The 18400-nt window shown below is 47.0% G+C and overlaps 9 non-coding genes and 1 pseudogene across 9 annotated transcripts; all 10 read left to right on the forward strand.

Annotated features, from left to right (window-relative positions):
- The first annotated feature begins 251 nt into the window (after positions 1-251).
- Positions 252-442, forward strand: LOC130339299 (U2 spliceosomal RNA). Its single transcript, XR_008879690.1, has one exon. It is a non-coding gene; the product is annotated as a U2 spliceosomal RNA (small nuclear RNA).
- A 2092-nt stretch (positions 443-2534) lies between these two features.
- On the forward strand, positions 2535-2725 carry LOC130339300 (U2 spliceosomal RNA). The gene has a single exon (XR_008879691.1). It is a non-coding gene; the product is annotated as a U2 spliceosomal RNA (small nuclear RNA).
- A 2096-nt stretch (positions 2726-4821) lies between these two features.
- On the forward strand, positions 4822-5012 carry LOC130339301 (U2 spliceosomal RNA). Its single transcript, XR_008879692.1, has one exon. It is a non-coding gene; the product is annotated as a U2 spliceosomal RNA (small nuclear RNA).
- Positions 5013-7104: 2092 nt separating this feature from the next.
- Positions 7105-7292, forward strand: LOC130339293 (U2 spliceosomal RNA). The gene has a single exon (XR_008879688.1). It is a non-coding gene; the product is annotated as a U2 spliceosomal RNA (small nuclear RNA).
- A 686-nt stretch (positions 7293-7978) lies between these two features.
- LOC130339277 (U2 spliceosomal RNA) lies at positions 7979-8164 on the forward strand. The gene has a single exon (XR_008879680.1). It is a non-coding gene; the product is annotated as a U2 spliceosomal RNA (small nuclear RNA).
- Positions 8165-10258: 2094 nt separating this feature from the next.
- Positions 10259-10449, forward strand: LOC130339302 (U2 spliceosomal RNA). The gene has a single exon (XR_008879693.1). It is a non-coding gene; the product is annotated as a U2 spliceosomal RNA (small nuclear RNA).
- Positions 10450-12529: 2080 nt separating this feature from the next.
- LOC130339289 (U2 spliceosomal RNA) lies at positions 12530-12689 on the forward strand (annotated as a pseudogene).
- Positions 12690-13377: 688 nt separating this feature from the next.
- Positions 13378-13562, forward strand: LOC130339276 (U2 spliceosomal RNA). Its single transcript, XR_008879679.1, has one exon. It is a non-coding gene; the product is annotated as a U2 spliceosomal RNA (small nuclear RNA).
- A 2096-nt stretch (positions 13563-15658) lies between these two features.
- LOC130339303 (U2 spliceosomal RNA) lies at positions 15659-15849 on the forward strand. The gene has a single exon (XR_008879694.1). It is a non-coding gene; the product is annotated as a U2 spliceosomal RNA (small nuclear RNA).
- A 2080-nt stretch (positions 15850-17929) lies between these two features.
- Positions 17930-18120, forward strand: LOC130339305 (U2 spliceosomal RNA). The gene has a single exon (XR_008879696.1). It is a non-coding gene; the product is annotated as a U2 spliceosomal RNA (small nuclear RNA).
- The last annotated feature ends 280 nt before the right edge of the window (positions 18121-18400 follow it).

Genomic DNA, 18400 nt, shown 5'->3' on the forward strand with positions numbered 1-18400 from the left:
AGGAGGAGTAAGAAGGGTTCCTGGCAAATCCGGGTTATGGATTGCATTTAAAAAGGCCCCGTGGGAGTGCAATGGGCCCCTGTCTTGCTGCTTAGCAATAATGGTATGGGTTTAGGTTCTGCTGTGTGTACTGGTGGTTGACTGCCCCCCAGCCCAGAGTGTGCATGGAAAATTGTCTGGCAGCCTCCCTGACAGCAAGCAGTGATAGTGCCCATGAAGGGCACCTTGTTGGGCCCGCCCCTTTCACGGTTATCGCTTCTCGGCCTTTTGGCTAAGATCAAGTGTAGTATCTGTTCTTATCAGTTTAATATCTGATACGTCCCCTATCTGGGGACCATATATTAAATGGATTTTTGAGAACGGGGGCCGATTTCGAAGCTTGCTTCCGTCGCCCTATGCATTGACCCGATATGGCAGTATCTTCGGGTACAGTGCACCACCCCCTTACAGGGTTAAAAAGAAAGATTCCTACTTTCATTGCTACCTGCTTGCTGGCTAGCCAGCTAGCCAGCCCTGTGGGCCTTGCTGCTGCTGCAGCCAAAAAACAAAAGGTGGTGCTGCTGCTGCTTCTGCTGCTTCTGCTTCTGCTTGTGTCTGGCCGCTGTTGGAGCGTCCAGGCACAGGACTTCTGCTGCTGCTGACTAAATGGCCTCCTTAATTGGATCATTTGAGTAGCCAGCACACCTGTGCAGGTAGGGCATGACATGATAGGCAGCTGCCTTGATAGCGGGTGGGTGCTGAATGTTCCTAATTGACAAAATAAGATTAATGCTTATGAAGAAATATAAAATCTCATCCCTTCCCCAATATCGCGCCACACCCCTACCCCTTAATTCCCTGGTTGAACTTGATGGACATATGTCTTTTTTCGACCGTACTAACTATGTAACTATGTAACATAACATGGGGGGGGGGGGGGGGGTCTCCTGGCTGTTCACACAGGTGTGTCATTGCTGTACATTGACCATGCATTGCTTCTGTGGTATTGCAAAGGCAAAGACAAATGCTTCCAGCCATCCATTGCACTAATGGATTGGTCATCAGCTGGCTGTCTATGTCCCGCATCAATATAGACCAAAGTACAGAGGGTTAGGCTATGCTATTGTGCACCTACCTGATGCATCAGAAGGTGCGAGGCCCTTGCTAAATTCTGTGCACAGACTTTGAGATCTATACTTTAGACTGTATCTAAACCTGCTCCAACATGGACTGACATTCTGGCCTACTTTCAGCCGATGCGACTTGTCTGTCGCTGAACAGTCGCTTTTTATGTATTCAGCACCTATGTATAATGTTGTAAAAATGCTCTAGAAGCTAAAGTCGCAGAAATGTCACACATATTTGGCCTGCAACTTTCTGTGCGACAAATTCAGACAGGAAAAATCAGTATAAATCCTTAGAAAATTATCCCCCAGTGTCTCCATCTGCTGGCGGTATTGAATAAGCATTGCTGCACTGATGGGGTATGCATTAGACGAAAAAAAAGAAGAAAAAGAAGAATAATACGCCCAGAAAAGAGGCGAAAAGGAGAAAAACGTAAAAAAACGTGAAAAAAAAGTAAGAGGAAGAGAAGGGAAAAAAAGGTGGAAATGGGTTTAAAAGTGATTTCGGCGGAAAAAAAAAAATATATATATATATATATATATATATATATATATATACGCGCACACACACACATATATATAAACGTATTCTCCGTTGAGATATTGCAGCCGCTGCTGTGTCCAGGCCCAGGAGCCTTAGCACTGTGCTGTGATGTCACTCAATACCACTGACATCACTAGGTGTAAACAACATCTCTCCTTTGCTGTGTATGTGACTATGGAGCTGTTTGGTGATGTCGTCTATTATGGCCTTCATAGAAGCAACAGGAGATTGTTGCATCCATCTAGAACCCTCAGAACTACAGTGCTATGATGTCACTCACTTCCACAGGCCTTGCAGAGTGTAAACAACAACAACCCAGCTTTGTTGTGTATGTAACCATAGGGATTTGTGATGTCACCTAGAACCTTCACAGCAGCGACAGCTTTATGAGGAGCATCAGCACTGCTCTGCCTGAGCAGAACCATCACCGCCATAGGTTGTCAAATAACCCGGGTTTAACCCACACAGGTAAGTCCAATGGGGTGCAGGCATGTCCTCTATGCTTACAGCTTCCCGTGGGTGTTGGTTTGATACCGTTTGGGGACAGCCAAGGAGGCATCTGCAGGCAACAAAGGTAGGTGTGTGCTTGTGTGTGTGTTTCCTATGCAGATCCTAAGCCCAGTGTCACATGCAAGTAGGAGGAGTAAGAAGGGTTCCTGGCAAATCCGGGTTATGGATTGCATTTAAAAAGGCCCCGTGGGAGTGCAATGGGCCCCTGTCTTGCTGCTTAGCAATAATGGTATGGGTTTAGGTTCTGCTGTGTGTACTGGTGGTTGACTGCCCCCCAGCCCAGAGTGTGCATGGAAAATTGTCTGGCAGCCTCCCTGACAGCAAGCAGTGATAGTGCCCATGAAGGGCACCTTGTTGGGCCCGCCCCTTTCACGGTTATCGCTTCTCGGCCTTTTGGCTAAGATCAAGTGTAGTATCTGTTCTTATCAGTTTAATATCTGATACGTCCCCTATCTGGGGACCATATATTAAATGGATTTTTGAGAACGGGGGCCGATTTCGAAGCTTGCTTCCGTCGCCCTATGCATTGACCCGATATGGCAGTATCTTCGGGTACAGTGCACCACCCCCTTACAGGGTTAAAAAGAAAGATTCCTACTTTCATTGCTACCTGCTTGCTGGCTAGCCAGCTAGCCAGCCCTGTGGGCCTTGCTGCTGCTGCAGCCAAAAAACAAAAGGTGGTGCTGCTGCTGCTTCTGCTGCTTCTGCTTCTGCTTGTGTCTGGCCGCTGTTGGAGCGTCCAGGCACAGGACTTCTGCTGCTGCTGACTAAATGGCCTCCTTAATTGGATCATTTGAGTAGCCAGCACACCTGTGCAGGTAGGGCATGACATGATAGGCAGCTGCCTTGATAGCGGGTGGGTGCTGAATGTTCCTAATTGACAAAATAAGATTAATGCTTATGAAGAAATATAAAATCTCATCCCTTCCCCAATATCGCGCCACACCCCTACCCCTTAATTCCCTGGTTGAACTTGATGGACATATGTCTTTTTTCGACCGTACTAACTATGTAACTATGTAACATAACATGGGGGGGGGGGGGGGGGTCTCCTGGCTGTTCACACAGGTGTGTCATTGCTGTACATTGACCATGCATTGCTTCTGTGGTATTGCAAAGGCAAAGACAAATGCTTCCAGCCATCCATTGCACTAATGGATTGGTCATCAGCTGGCTGTCTATGTCCCGCATCAATATAGACCAAAGTACAGAGGGTTAGGCTATGCTATTGTGCACCTACCTGATGCATCAGAAGGTGCGAGGCCCTTGCTAAATTCTGTGCACAGACTTTGAGATCTATACTTTAGACTGTATCTAAACCTGCTCCAACATGGACTGACATTCTGGCCTACTTTCAGCCGATGCGACTTGTCTGTCGCTGAACAGTCGCTTTTTATGTATTCAGCACCTATGTATAATGTTGTAAAAATGCTCTAGAAGCTAAAGTCGCAGAAATGTCACACATATTTGGCCTGCAACTTTCTGTGCGACAAATTCAGACAGGAAAAATCAGTATAAATCCTTAGAAAATTATCCCCCAGTGTCTCCATCTGCTGGCGGTATTGAATAAGCATTGCTGCACTGATGGGGTATGCATTAGACGAAAAAAAAGAAGAAAAAGAAGAATAATACGCCCAGAAAAGAGGCGAAAAGGAGAAAAACGTAAAAAAACGTGAAAAAAAAGTAAGAGGAAGAGAAGGGAAAAAAAGGTGGAAATGGGTTTAAAAGTGATTTCGGCGGAGAAATATATATATATATATATATATATATATATATATATATATATATATACGCGCACACACACACATATATATAAACGTATTCTCCGTTGAGATATTGCAGCCGCTGCTGTGTCCAGGCCCAGGAGCCTTAGCACTGTGCTGTGATGTCACTCAATACCACTGACATCACTAGGTGTAAACAACATCTCTCCTTTGCTGTGTATGTGACTATGGAGCTGTTTGGTGATGTCGTCTATTATGGCCTTCATAGAAGCAACAGGAGATTGTTGCATCCATCTAGAACCCTCAGAACTACAGTGCTATGATGTCACTCACTTCCACAGGCCTTGCAGAGTGTAAACAACAACAACCCAGCTTTGTTGTGTATGTAACCATAGGGATTTGTGATGTCACCTAGAACCTTCACAGCAGCGACAGCTTTATGAGGAGCATCAGCACTGCTCTGCCTGAGCAGAACCATCACCGCCATAGGTTGTCAAATAACCCGGGTTTAACCCACACAGGTAAGTCCAATGGGGTGCAGGCATGTCCTCTATGCTTACAGCTTCCCGTGGGTGTTGGTTTGATACCGTTTGGGGACAGCCAAGGAGGCATCTGCAGGCAACAAAGGTAGGTGTGTGCTTGTGTGTGTGTTTCCTATGCAGATCCTAAGCCCAGTGTCACATGCAAGTAGGAGGAGTAAGAAGGGTTCCTGGCAAATCCGGGTTATGGATTGCATTTAAAAAGGCCCCGTGGGAGTGCAATGGGCCCCTGTCTTGCTGCTTAGCAATAATGGTATGGGTTTAGGTTCTGCTGTGTGTACTGGTGGTTGACTGCCCCCCAGTCCAGAGTGTGCATGGAAAATTGTCTGGCAGCCTCCCTGACAGCAAGCAGTGATAGTGCCCATGAAGGGCACCTTGTTGGGCCCGCCCCTTTCACGGTTATCGCTTCTCGGCCTTTTGGCTAAGATCAAGTGTAGTATCTGTTCTTATCAGTTTAATATCTGATACGTCCCCTATCTGGGGACCATATATTAAATGGATTTTTGAGAACGGGGGCCGATTTCGAAGCTTGCTTCCGTCGCCCTATGCATTGACCCGATATGGCAGTATCTTCGGGTACAGTGCACCACCCCCTTACAGGGTTAAAAAGAAAGATTCCTACTTTCATTGCTACCTGCTTGCTGGCTAGCCAGCTAGCCAGCCCTGTGGGCCTTGCTGCTGCTGCAGCCAAAAAACAAAAGGTGGTGCTGCTGCTGCTTCTGCTGCTTCTGCTTCTGCTTGTGTCTGGCCGCTGTTGGAGCGTCCAGGCACAGGACTTCTGCTGCTGCTGACTAAATGGCCTCCTTAATTGGATCATTTGAGTAGCCAGCACACCTGTGCAGGTAGGGCATGACATGATAGGCAGCTGCCTTGATAGCGGGTGGGTGCTGAATGTTCCTAATTGACAAAATAAGATTAATGCTTATGAAGAAATATAAAATCTCATCCCTTCCCCAATATCGCGCCACACCCCTACCCCTTAATTCCCTGGTTGAACTTGATGGACATATGTCTTTTTTCGACCGTACTAACTATGTAACTATGTAACATAACATGGGGGGGGGGGGGGGTCTCCTGGCTGTTCACACAGGTGTGTCATTGCTGTACATTGACCATGCATTGCTTCTGTGGTATTGCAAAGGCAAAGACAAATGCTTCCAGCCATCCATTGCACTAATGGATTGGTCATCAGCTGGCTGTCTATGTCCCGCATCAATATAGACCAAAGTACAGAGGGTTAGGCTATGCTATTGTGCACCTACCTGATGCATCAGAAGGTGCGAGGCCCTTGCTAAATTCTGTGCACAGACTTTGAGATCTATACTTTAGACTGTATCTAAACCTGCTCCAACATGGACTGACATTCTGGCCTACTTTCAGCCGATGCGACTTGTCTGTCGCTGAACAGTCGCTTTTTATGTATTCAGCACCTATGTATAATGTTGTAAAAATGCTCTAGAAGCTAAAGTCGCAGAAATGTCACACATATTTGGCCTGCAACTTTCTGTGCGACAAATTCAGACAGGAAAAATCAGTATAAATCCTTAGAAAATTATCCCCCAGTGTCTCCATCTGCTGGCGGTATTGAATAAGCATTGCTGCACTGATGGGGTATGCATTAGAGGAAAAAAAAGAAGAAAAAGAAGAATAATACGCCCAGAAAAGAGGCGAAAAGGAGAAAAACGTAAAAAAAACGTGAAAAAAAAGTAAGAGGAAGAGAAGGGAAAAAAAGGTGGAAATGGGTTTAAAAGTGATTTCGGCGGAGATATATATATATATATATATATATATATATATATATATATACGCGCACACACACACATATATATAAAATAAACGTATTCTCCGTTGAGATATTGCAGCCGCTGCTGTGTCCAGGCCCAGGAGCCTTAGCACTGTGCTGTGATGTCACTCAATACCACTGACATCACTAGGTGTAAACAACATCTCTCCTTTGCTGTGTATGTGACTATGGAGCTGTTTGGTGATGTCGTCTATTATGGCCTTCATAGAAGCAACAGGAGATTGTTGCATCCATCTAGAACCCTCAGAACTACAGTGCTATGATGTCACTCACTTCCACAGGCCTTGCAGAGTGTAAACAACAACAACCCAGCTTTGTTGTGTATGTAACCATAGGGATTTGTGATGTCACCTAGAACCTTCACAGCAGCGACAGCTTTATGAGGAGCATCAGCACTGCTCTGCCTGAGCAGAACCATCACCGCCATAGGTTGTCAAATAACCCGGGTTTAACCCACACAGGTAAGTCCAATGGGGTGCAGGCATGTCCTCTATGCTTACAGCTTCCCGTGGGTGTTGGTTTGATACCGTTTGGGGACAGCCAAGGAGGCATCTGCAGGCAACAAAGGTAGGTGTGTGCTTGTGTGTGTGTTTCCTATGCAGATCCTAAGCCCAGTGTCACATGCAAGTAGGAGGAGTAAGAAGGGTTCCTGGCAAATCCGGGTTATGGATTGCATTTAAAAAGGCCCCGTGGGAGTGCAATGGGCCCCTGTCTTGCTGCTTAGCAATAATGGTATGGGTTTAGGTTCTGCTGTGTGTACTGGTGGTTGACTGCCCCCCAGCCCAGAGTGTGCATGGAAAATTGTCTGGCAGCCTCCCTGACAGCAAGCAGTGATAGTGCCCATGAAGGGCACCTTGTTGGGCCCGCCCCTTTCACGGTTATCGCTTCTCGGCCTTTTGGCTAAGATCAAGTGTAGTATCTGTTCTTATCAGTTTTTCATGCCGGTGGACAGTAACGCCGGTATGGGGCTGGTGGGGATGGGTGCTGCATGGAGGATGCAGGTGTACCAGGGCTTTCCGGGGCTGGTTCTGAGGAATCAGCTCGACGGCTGCCCCGATGTGACCTGTTCCCTCCGGGTCTCGCCATGAGGCTGAGAGGGTCTAGAGCCGAGGTACTTTTGTGCCTCGGGGAGTGGTGACCCCGAGGTGCCGAAACTCACTGGGAGGATAGGCTCACTGAGTTGAAGCACGGGCACCATAATCTCTTCACCTTGTGGCACTCACCTCTTGATTCCCGGCCTTCTGGCTAGGATCAGAGAAATTTTTATAGATCCGGCCGGATGTCCGGGCAGTATATCTGCACACATTCACTTATTTATTTCTTTTTTGTCTCACTGTGTCACTTTTTGCGTGTTGTGTGTTCACAGGATTGGTCAGGATGCGGTAGCCCTTCTGGGTGTCCCTCCTGGCGGTCTAGGGGAGGTGTGTGTGGCCATTAGGTTCCGCACCTCCCTGCAAACACCCCGGGTACTCCTGCTTTGGCAGGGTACCTACCGTAATCGGCTCTGCGGGCAGATACCTTGGCTAACGCCAAGGGGGATGCCGGGAGCATTTGTGGTCCCCTAGTAGCTTCGGCGAAAAGGGACATCGAACCTGGAACCTCGCAGGTACCTTTTGGTCCGGAGGCGAAGGGTAAGGTTTGTTGGGGGGCCTCTCTCCTATCGGAGAAGGGCTTGCGATAGACCGCATCCTTTGTGCACGTTTTTTTAGTGTAACACGTTTGCACTTTTTCTTGCACTTTGGGTGAATCGAAAGCACGTTCCTCGGCTTTAGATAAAAGAAAAAGTATCTGTTCTTATCAGTTTAATATCTGATACGTCCCCTATCTGGGGACCATATATTAAATGGATTTTTGAGAACGGGGGCCGATTTCGAAGCTTGCTTCCGTCGCCCTATGCATTGACCCGATATGGCAGTATCTTCGGGTACAGTGCACCACCCCCTTACAGGGTTAAAAAGAAAGATTCCTACTTTCATTGCTACCTGCTTGCTGGCTAGCCAGCTAGCCAGCCCTGTGGGCCTTGCTGCTGCTGCAGCCAAAAAACAAAAGGTGGTGCTGCTGCTGCTTCTGCTGCTTCTGCTTCTGCTTGTGTCTGGCCGCTGTTGGAGCGTCCAGGCACAGGACTTCTGCTGCTGCTGACTAAATGGCCTCCTTAATTGGATCATTTGAGTAGCCAGCACACCTGTGCAGGTAGGGCATGACATGATAGGCAGCTGCCTTGATAGCGGGTGGGTGCTGAATGTTCCTAATTGACAAAATAAGATTAATGCTTATGAAGAAATATAAAATCTCATCCCTTCCTCAATATCGCGCCACACCCCTACCCCTTAATTCCCTGGTTGAACTTGATGGACATATGTCTTTTTTCGACCGTACTAACTATGTAACTATGTAACATAACATGGGGGGGGGGGGGGGGGGGTCTCCTGGCTGTTCACACAGGTGTGTCATTGCTGTACATTGACCATGCATTGCTTCTGTGGTATTGCAAAGGCAAAGACAAATGCTTCCAGCCATCCATTGCACTAATGGATTGGTCATCAGCTGGCTGTCTATGTCCCGCATCAATATAGACCAAAGTACAGAGGGTTAGGCTATGCTATTGTGCACCTACCTGATGCATCAGAAGGTGCGAGGCCCTTGCTAAATTCTGTGCACAGACTTTGAGATCTATACTTTAGACTGTATCTAAACCTGCTCCAACATGGACTGACATTCTGGCCTACTTTCAGCCGATGCGACTTGTCTGTCGCTGAACAGTCGCTTTTTATGTATTCAGCACCTATGTATAATGTTGTAAAAATGCTCTAGAAGCTAAAGTCGCAGAAATGTCACACATATTTGGCCTGCAACTTTCTGTGCGACAAATTCAGACAGGAAAAATCAGTATAAATCCTTAGAAAATTATCCCCCAGTGTCTCCATCTGCTGGCGGTATTGAATAAGCATTGCTGCACTGATGGGGTATGCATTAGACGGAAAAAAAGAAGAAAAAGAAGAATAATACGCCCAGAAAAGAGGCGAAAAGGAGAAAAACGTAAAAAAACGTGAAAAAAAAGTAAGAGGAAGAGAAGGGAAAAAAAGGTGGAAATGGGTTTAAAAGTGATTTCGGCGGAGAAATATATATATATATATATATATATATATATATATATATATATACGCGCACACACACACATATATATAAACGTATTCTCCGTTGAGATATTGCAGCCGCTGCTGTGTCCAGGCCCAGGAGCCTTAGCACTGTGCTGTGATGTCACTCAATACCACTGACATCACTAGGTGTAAACAACATCTCTCCTTTGCTGTGTATGTGACTATGGAGCTGTTTGGTGATGTCGTCTATTATGGCCTTCATAGAAGCAACAGGAGATTGTTGCATCCATCTAGAACCCTCAGAACTACAGTGCTATGATGTCACTCACTTCCACAGGCCTTGCAGAGTGTAAACAACAACAACCCAGCTTTGTTGTGTATGTAACCATAGGGATTTGTGATGTCACCTAGAACCTTCACAGCAGCGACAGCTTTATGAGGAGCATCAGCACTGCTCTGCCTGAGCAGAACCATCACCGCCATAGGTTGTCAAATAACCCGGGTTTAACCCACACAGGTAAGTCCAATGGGGTGCAGGCATGTCCTCTATGCTTACAGCTTCCCGTGGGTGTTGGTTTGATACCGTTTGGGGACAGCCAAGGAGGCATCTGCAGGCAACAAAGGAAGGTGTGTGCTTGTGTGTGTGTTTCCTATGCAGATCCTAAGCCCAGTGTCACATGCAAGTAGGAGGAGTAAGAAGGGTTCCTGGCAAATCCGGGTTATGGATTGCATTTAAAAAGGCCCCGTGGGAGTGCAATGGGCCCCTGTCTTGCTGCTTAGCAATAATGGTATGGGTTTAGGTTCTGCTGTGTGTACTGGTGGTTGACTGCCCCCCAGCCCAGAGTGTGCATGGAAAATTGTCTGGCAGCCTCCCTGACAGCAAGCAGTGATAGTGCCCATGAAGGGCACCTTGTTGGGCCCGCCCCTTTCACGGTTATCGCTTCTCGGCCTTTTGGCTAAGATCAAGTGTAGTATCTGTTCTTATCAGTTTAATATCTGATACGTCCCCTATCTGGGGACCATATATTAAATGGATTTTTGAGAACGGGGGCCGATTTCGAAGCTTGCTTCCGTCGCCCTATGCATTGACCCGATATGGCAGTATCTTCGGGTACAGTGCACCACCCCCTTACAGGGTTAAAAAGAAAGATTCCTACTTTCATTGCTACCTGCTTGCTGGCTAGCCAGCTAGCCAGCCCTGTGGGCCTTGCTGCTGCTGCAGCCAAAAAACAAAAGGTGGTGCTGCTGCTGCTTCTGCTGCTTCTGCTTGTGTCTGGCCGCTGTTGGAGCGTCCAGGCACAGGACTTCTGCTGCTGCTGACTAAATGGCCTCCTTAATTGGATCATTTGAGTAGCCAGCACACCTGTGCAGGTAGGGCATGACATGATAGGCAGCTGCCTTGATAGCGGGTGGGTGCTGAATCTTCCTAATTGACAAAATAAGATTAATGCTTATGAAGAAATATAAAATCTCATCCCTTCCCCAATATCGCGCCACACACCTACCCCTTAATTCCCTGGTTGAACTTGATGGACATATGTCTTTTTTCGACCGTACTAACTATGTAACTATGTAACATAACATGGGGGGGGGGGGGGGTCTCCTGGCTGTTCACACAGGTGTGTCATTGCTGTACATTGACCATGCATTGCTTCTGTGGTATTGCAAAGGCAAAGACAAATGCTTCCAGCCATCCATTGCACTAATGGATTGGTCATCAGCTGGCTGTCTATGTCCCGCATCAATATAGACCAAAGTACAGAGGGTTAGGCTATGCTATTGTGCACCTACCTGATGCATCAGAAGGTGCGAGGCCCTTGCTAAATTCTGTGCACAGACTTTGAGATCTATACTTTAGACTGTATCTAAACCTGCTCCAACATGGACTGACATTCTGGCCTACTTTCAGCCGATGCGACTTGTCTGTCGCTGAACAGTCGCTTTTTATGTATTCAGCACCTATGTATAATGTTGTAAAAATGCTCTAGAAGCTAAAGTCGCAGAAATGTCACACATATTTGGCCTGCAACTTTCTGTGCGACAAATTCAGACAGGAAAAATCAGTATAAATCCTTAGAAAATTATCCCCCAGTGTCTCCATCTGCTGGCGGTATTGAATAAGCATTGCTGCACTGATGGGGTATGCATTAGACGAAAAAAAAGAAGAAAAAGAAGAATAATACGCCCAGAAAAGAGGCGAAAAGGAGAAAAACGTAAAAAAACGTGAAAAAAAAGTAAGAGGAAGAGAAGGGAAAAAAAGGTGGAAATGGGTTTAAAAGTGATTTCGGCGGAGAAATATATATATATATATATATATATATATATATATATATACGCGCACACACACACATATATATAAACGTATTCTCCGTTGAGATATTGCAGCCGCTGCTGTGTCCAGGCCCAGGAGCCTTAGCACTGTGCTGTGATGTCACTCAATACCACTGACATCACTAGGTGTAAACAACATCTCTCCTTTGCTGTGTATGTGACTATGGAGCTGTTTGGTGATGTCGTCTATTATGGCCTTCATAGAAGCAACAGGAGATTGTTGCATCCATCTAGAACCCTCAGAACTACAGTGCTATGATGTCACTCACTTCCACAGGCCTTGCAGAGTGTAAACAACAACAACCCAGCTTTGTTGTGTATGTAACCATAGGGATTTGTGATGTCACCTAGAACCTTCACAGCAGCGACAGCTTTATGAGGAGCATCAGCACTGCTCTGCCTGAGCAGAACCATCACCGCCATAGGTTGTCAAATAACCCGGGTTTAACCCACACAGGTAAGTCCAATGGGGTGCAGGCATGTCCTCTATGCTTACAGCTTCCCGTGGGTGTTGGTTTGATACCGTTTGGGGACAGCCAAGGAGGCATCTGCAGGCAACAAAGGTAGGTGTGTGCTTGTGTGTGTGTTTCCTATGCAGATCCTAAGCCCAGTGTCACATGCAAGTAGGAGGAGTAAGAAGGGTTCCTGGCAAATCCGGGTTATGGATTGCATTTAAAAAGGCCCCGTGGGAGTGCAATGGGCCCCTGTCTTGCTGCTTAGCAATAATGGTATGGGTTTAGGTTCTGCTGTGTGTACTGGTGGTTGACTGCCCCCCAGCCCAGAGTGTGCATGGAAAATTGTCTGGCAGCCTCCCTGACAGCAAGCAGTGATAGTGCCCATGAAGGGCACCTTGTTGGGCCCGCCCCTTTCACGGTTATCGCTTCTCGGCCTTTTGGCTAAGATCAAGTGTAGTATCTGTTCTTATCAGTTTTCATGCTGGTGGGGATGGGTGCTGCATGGAGGATGCAGGTGTACCAGGGCTTTCCGGGGCTGGTTCTGAGGAATCAGCTCGACGGCTGCCCCGATGTGACCTGTTCCCTCCGGGTCTCGCCATGAGGCTGAGAGGGTCTAGAGCCGAGGTACTTTTGTGCCTCGGGGAGTGGTGACCCCGAGGTGCCGAAACTCACTGGGAGAATAGGCTCACTGAGTTGAAGCACGGGCACCATAATCTCTTCACCTTGTGGCACTCACCTCTTGATTCCCGGCCTTCTGGCTAGGATCAGAGAAATTTTTATAGATCCGGCCGGATGTCCGGGCAGTATATCTGCACACATTCACTTATTTATTTCTTTTTTGTCTCACTGTGTCACTTTTTGCGTGTTGTGTGTTCACAGGATTTGTCAGGATGCGGTAGCCCTTCTGGGTGTCCCTCCTGGCGGTCTAGGGGAGGTGTGTGTGGCCATTAGGTTCCGCACCTCCCTGCAAACACCCCGGGTACTCCTGCTTTGGCAGGGTACCTACCGTAATCGGCTCTGCGGGCAGATACCTTGGCCAACGCCAAGGGGGATGCCGGGAGCATTTGTGGTCCCCTAGTAGCTTCGGCGAAAAGGGACATCGAACCTGGAACCTCGCAGGTACCTTTTGGTCCGGAGGTGAAGGGTAAGGTTTGTTGGGGGGCCTCTCTCCTATTGGAGAAGGGCTTGCGATAGACCGCATCCTTTGTGCACGTTTTTTTTTAGTGTAACACGTTTGCACTTTTTCTTGCACTTTGGGTGAATCGAAAGCACGTTCCTCGGCTTTAGATAAAAGAAAAGTATCTGTTCTTATCAGTTTAATATCTGATACGTCCCCTATCTGGGGACCATATATTAAATGGATTTTTGAGAACGGGGGCCGATTTCGAAGCTTGCTTCCGTCGCCCTATGCATTGACCCGATATGGCAGTATCTTCGGGTACAGTGCACCACCCCCTTACAGGGTTAAAAAGAAAGATTCCTACTTTCATTGCTACCTGCTTGCTGGCTAGCCAGCTAGCCAGCCCTGTGGGCCTTGCTGCTGCTGCAGCCAAAAAACAAAAGGTGGTGCTGCTGCTGCTTCTGCTGCTTCTGCTGCTTCTGCTTCTGCTTGTGTCTGGCCGCTGTTGGAGCGTCCAGGCACAGGACTTCTGCTGCTGCTGACTAAATGGCCTCCTTAATTGGATCATTTGAGTAGCCAGCACACCTGTGCAGGTAGGGCATGACATGATAGGCAGCTGCCTTGATAGCGGGTGGGTGCTGAATGTTCCTAATTGACAAAATAAGATTAATGCTTATGAAGAAATATAAAATCTCATCCCTTCCCCAATATCGCGCCACACCCCTACCCCTTAATTCCCTGGTTGAACTTGATGGACATATGTCTTTTTTCGACCGTACTAACTATGTAACTATGTAACATAACATGGGGGGGGGGGTCTCCTGGCTGTTCACACAGGTGTGTCATTGCTGTACATTGACCATGCATTGCTTCTGTGGTATTGCAAAGGCAAAGACAAATGCTTCCAGCCATCCATTGCACTAATGGATTGGTCATCAGCTGGCTGTCTATGTCCCGCATCAATATAGACCAAAGTACAGAGGGTTAGGCTATGCTATTGTGCACCTACCTGATGCATCAGAAGGTGCGAGGCCCTTGCTAAATTCTGTGCACAGACTTTGAGATCTATACTTTAGACTGTATCTAAACCTGCTCCAACATGGACTGACATTCTGGCCTACTTTCAGCCGATGCGACTTGTCTGTCGCTGAACAGTCGCTTTTTATGTATTCAGCACCTATGTATAATGTTGTAAAAATGCTCTAGAAGCTAAAGTCGCAGAAATGTCACACATATTTGGCCTGCAACTTTCTGTGCGACAAATTCAGACAGGAAAAATCAGTATAAATCCTTAGAAAATTATCCCCCAGTGTCTCCATCTGCTGGCGGTATTGAATAAGCATTGCTGCACTGATGGGGTATGCATTAGACGAAAAAAAAGAAGAAAAAGAAGAATAATACGCCCAGAAAAGAGGCGAAAAGGAGAAAAACGTAAAAAAACGTGAAAAAAAAAGTAAGAGGAAGAGAAGGGAAAAAAAGGTGGAAATGGGTTTAAAAGTGATTTCGGCGGAGAAATATATATATATATATATATATATATATATATATATATATATACGCGCACACACACACATATATATAAACGTATTCTCCGTTGAGATATTGCAGCCGCTGCTGTGTCCAGGCCCAGGAGCCTTAGCACTGTGCTGTGATGTCACTCAATACCACTGACATCACTAGGTGTAAACAACATCTCTCCTTTGCTGTGTATGTGACTATGGAGCTGTTTGGTGATGCCGTCTATTATGGCCTTCATAGAAGCAACAGGAGATTGTTGCATCCATCTAGAACCCTCAGAACTACAGTGCTATGATGTCACTCACTTCCACAGGCCTTGCAGAGTGTAAACAACAACAACCCAGCTTTGTTGTGTATGTAACCATAGGGATTTGTGATGTCACCTAGAACCTTCACAGCAGCGACAGCTTTATGAGGAGCATCAGCACTGCTCTGCCTGAGCAGAACCATCACCGCCATAGGTTGTCAAATAACCCGGGTTTAACCCACACAGGTAAGTCCAATGGGGTGCAGGCATGTCCTCTATGCTTACAGCTTCCCGTGGGTGTTGGTTTGATACCGTTTGGGGACAGCCAAGGAGGCATCTGCAGGCAACAAAGGTAGGTGTGTGCTTGTGTGTGTGTTTCCTATGCAGATCCTAAGCCCAGTGTCACATGCAAGTAGGAGGAGTAAGAAGGGTTCCTGGCAAATCCGGGTTATGGATTGCATTTAAAAAGGCCCCGTGGGAGTGCAATGGGCCCCTGTCTTGCTGCTTAGCAATAATGGTATGGGTTTAGGTTCTGCTGTGTGTACTGGTGGTTGACTGCCCCCCAGCCCAGAGTGTGCATGGAAAATTGTCTGGCAGCCTCCCTGACAGCAAGCAGTGATAGTGCCCATGAAGGGCACCTTGTTGGGCCCGCCCCTTTCACGGTTATCGCTTCTCGGCCTTTTGGCTAAGATCAAGTGTAGTATCTGTTCTTATCAGTTTAATATCTGATACGTCCCCTATCTGGGGACCATATATTAAATGGATTTTTGAGAACGGGGGCCGATTTCGAAGCTTGCTTCCGTCGCCCTATGCATTGACCCGATATGGCAGTATCTTCGGGTACAGTGCACCACCCCCTTACAGGGTTAAAAAGAAAGATTCCTACTTTCATTGCTACCTGCTTGCTGGCTAGCCAGCTAGCCAGCCCTGTGGGCCTTGCTGCTGCTGCAGCCAAAAAACAAAAGGTGGTGCTGCTGCTGCTTCTGCTGCTTCTGCTTGTGTCTGGCCGCTGTTGGAGCGTCCAGGCACAGGACTTCTGCTGCTGCTGACTAAATGGCCTCCTTAATTGGATCATTTGAGTAGCCAGCACACCTGTGCAGGTAGGGCATGACATGATAGGCAGCTGCCTTGATAGCGGGTGGGTGCTGAATCTTCCTAATTGACAAAATAAGATTAATGCTTATGAAGAAATATAAAATCTCATCCCTTCCCCAATATCGCGCCACACACCTACCCCTTAATTCCCTGGTTGAACTTGATGGACATATGTCTTTTTTCGACCGTACTAACTATGTAACTATGTAACATAACATGGGGGGGGGGGGGTCTCCTGGCTGTTCACACAGGTGTGTCATTGCTGTACATTGACCATGCATTGCTTCTGTGGTATTGCAAAGGCAAAGACAAATGCTTCCAGCCATCCATTGCACTAATGGATTGGTCATCAGCTGGCTGTCTATGTCCCGCATCAATATAGACCAAAGTACAGAGGGTTAGGCTATGCTATTGTGCACCTACCTGATGCATCAGAAGGTGCGAGGCCCTTGCTAAATTCTGTGCACAGACTTTGAGATCTATACTTTAGACTGTATCTAAACCTGCTCCAACATGGACTGACATTCTGGCCTACTTTCAGCCGATGCGACTTGTCTGTCGCTGAACAGTCGCTTTTTATGTATTCAGCACCTATGTATAATGTTGTAAAAATGCTCTAGAAGCTAAAGTCGCAGAAATGTCACACATATTTGGCCTGCAACTTTCTGTGCGACAAATTCAGACAGGAAAAATCAGTATAAATCCTTAGAAAATTATCCCCCAGTGTCTCCATCTGCTGGCGGTATTGAATAAGCATTGCTGCACTGATGGGGTATGCATTAGACGAAAAAAAAGAAGAAAAAGAAGAATAATACGCCCAGAAAAGAGGCGAAAAGGAGAAAAACGTAAAAAAACGTGAAAAAAAAGTAAGAGGAAGAGAAGGGAAAAAAAGGTGGAAATGGGTTTAAAAGTGATTTCGGCGGAGAAATATATATATATATATATATATATATATATATATATATATACGCGCACACACATACATATATATAAACGTATTCTCCGTTGAGATATTGCAGCCGCTGCTGTGTCCAGGCCCAGGAGCCTTAGCACTGTGCTGTGATGTCACTCAATACCACTGACATCACTAGGTGTAAACAACATCTCTCCTTTGCTGTGTATGTGACTATGGAGCTGTTTGGTGATGTCGTCTATTATGGCCTTCATAGAAGCAACAGGAGATTGTTGCATCCATCTAGAACCCTCAGAACTACAGTGCTATGATGTCACTCACTTCCACAGGCCTTGCAGAGTGTAAACAACAACAACCCAGCTTTGTTGTGTATGTAACCATAGGGATTTGTGATGTCACCTAGAACCTTCACAGCAGCGACAGCTTTATGAGGAGCATCAGCACTGCTCTGCCTGAGCAGAACCATCACCGCCATAGGTTGTCAAATAACCCGGGTTTAACCCACACAGGTAAGTCCAATGGGGTGCAGGCATGTCCTCTATGCTTACAGCTTCCCGTGGGTGTTGGTTTGATACCGTTTGGGGACAGCCAAGGAGGCATCTGCAGGCAACAAAGGTAGGTGTGTGCTTGTGTGTGTGTTTCCTATGCAGATCCTAAGCCCAGTGTCACATGCAAGTAGGAGGAGTAAGAAGGGTTCCTGGCAAATCCGGGTTATGGATTGCATTTAAAAAGGCCCCGTGGGAGTGCAATGGGCCCCTGTCTTGCTGCTTAGCAATAATGGTATGGGTTTAGGTTCTGCTGTGTGTACTGGTGGTTGACTGCCCCCCAGCCCAGAGTGTGCATGGAAAATTGTCTGGCAGCCTCCTTGACAGCAAGCAGTGATAGTGCCCATGAAGGGCACCTTGTTGGGCCCGCCCCTTTCACGGTTATCGCTTCTCGGCCTTTTGGCTAAGATCAAGTGTAGTATCTGTTCTTATCAGTTTAATATCTGATACGTCCCCTATCTGGGGACCATATATTAAATGGATTTTTGAGAACGGGGGCCGATTTCGAAGCTTGCTTCCGTCGCCCTATGCATTGACCCGATATGGCAGTATCTTCGGGTACAGTGCACCACCCCCTTACAGGGTTAAAAAGAAAGATTCCTACTTTCATTGCTACCTGCTTGCTGGCTAGCCAGCTAGCCAGCCCTGTGGGCCTTGCTGCTGCTGCAGCCAAAAAACAAAAGGTGGTGCTGCTGCTGCTTCTGCTGCTTCTGCTGCTTCTGCTTCTGCTTGTGTCTGGCCGCTGTTGGAGCGTCCAGGCACAGGACTTCTGCTGCTGCTGACTAAATGGCCTCCTTAATTGGATCATTTGAGTAGCCAGCACACCTGTGCAGGTAGGGCATGACATGATAGGC

Source organism: Hyla sarda, unplaced genomic scaffold (assembly GCF_029499605.1).
Source record: "Hyla sarda isolate aHylSar1 unplaced genomic scaffold, aHylSar1.hap1 scaffold_540, whole genome shotgun sequence".
Taxonomy (NCBI): domain Eukaryota; kingdom Metazoa; phylum Chordata; class Amphibia; order Anura; family Hylidae; genus Hyla; species Hyla sarda.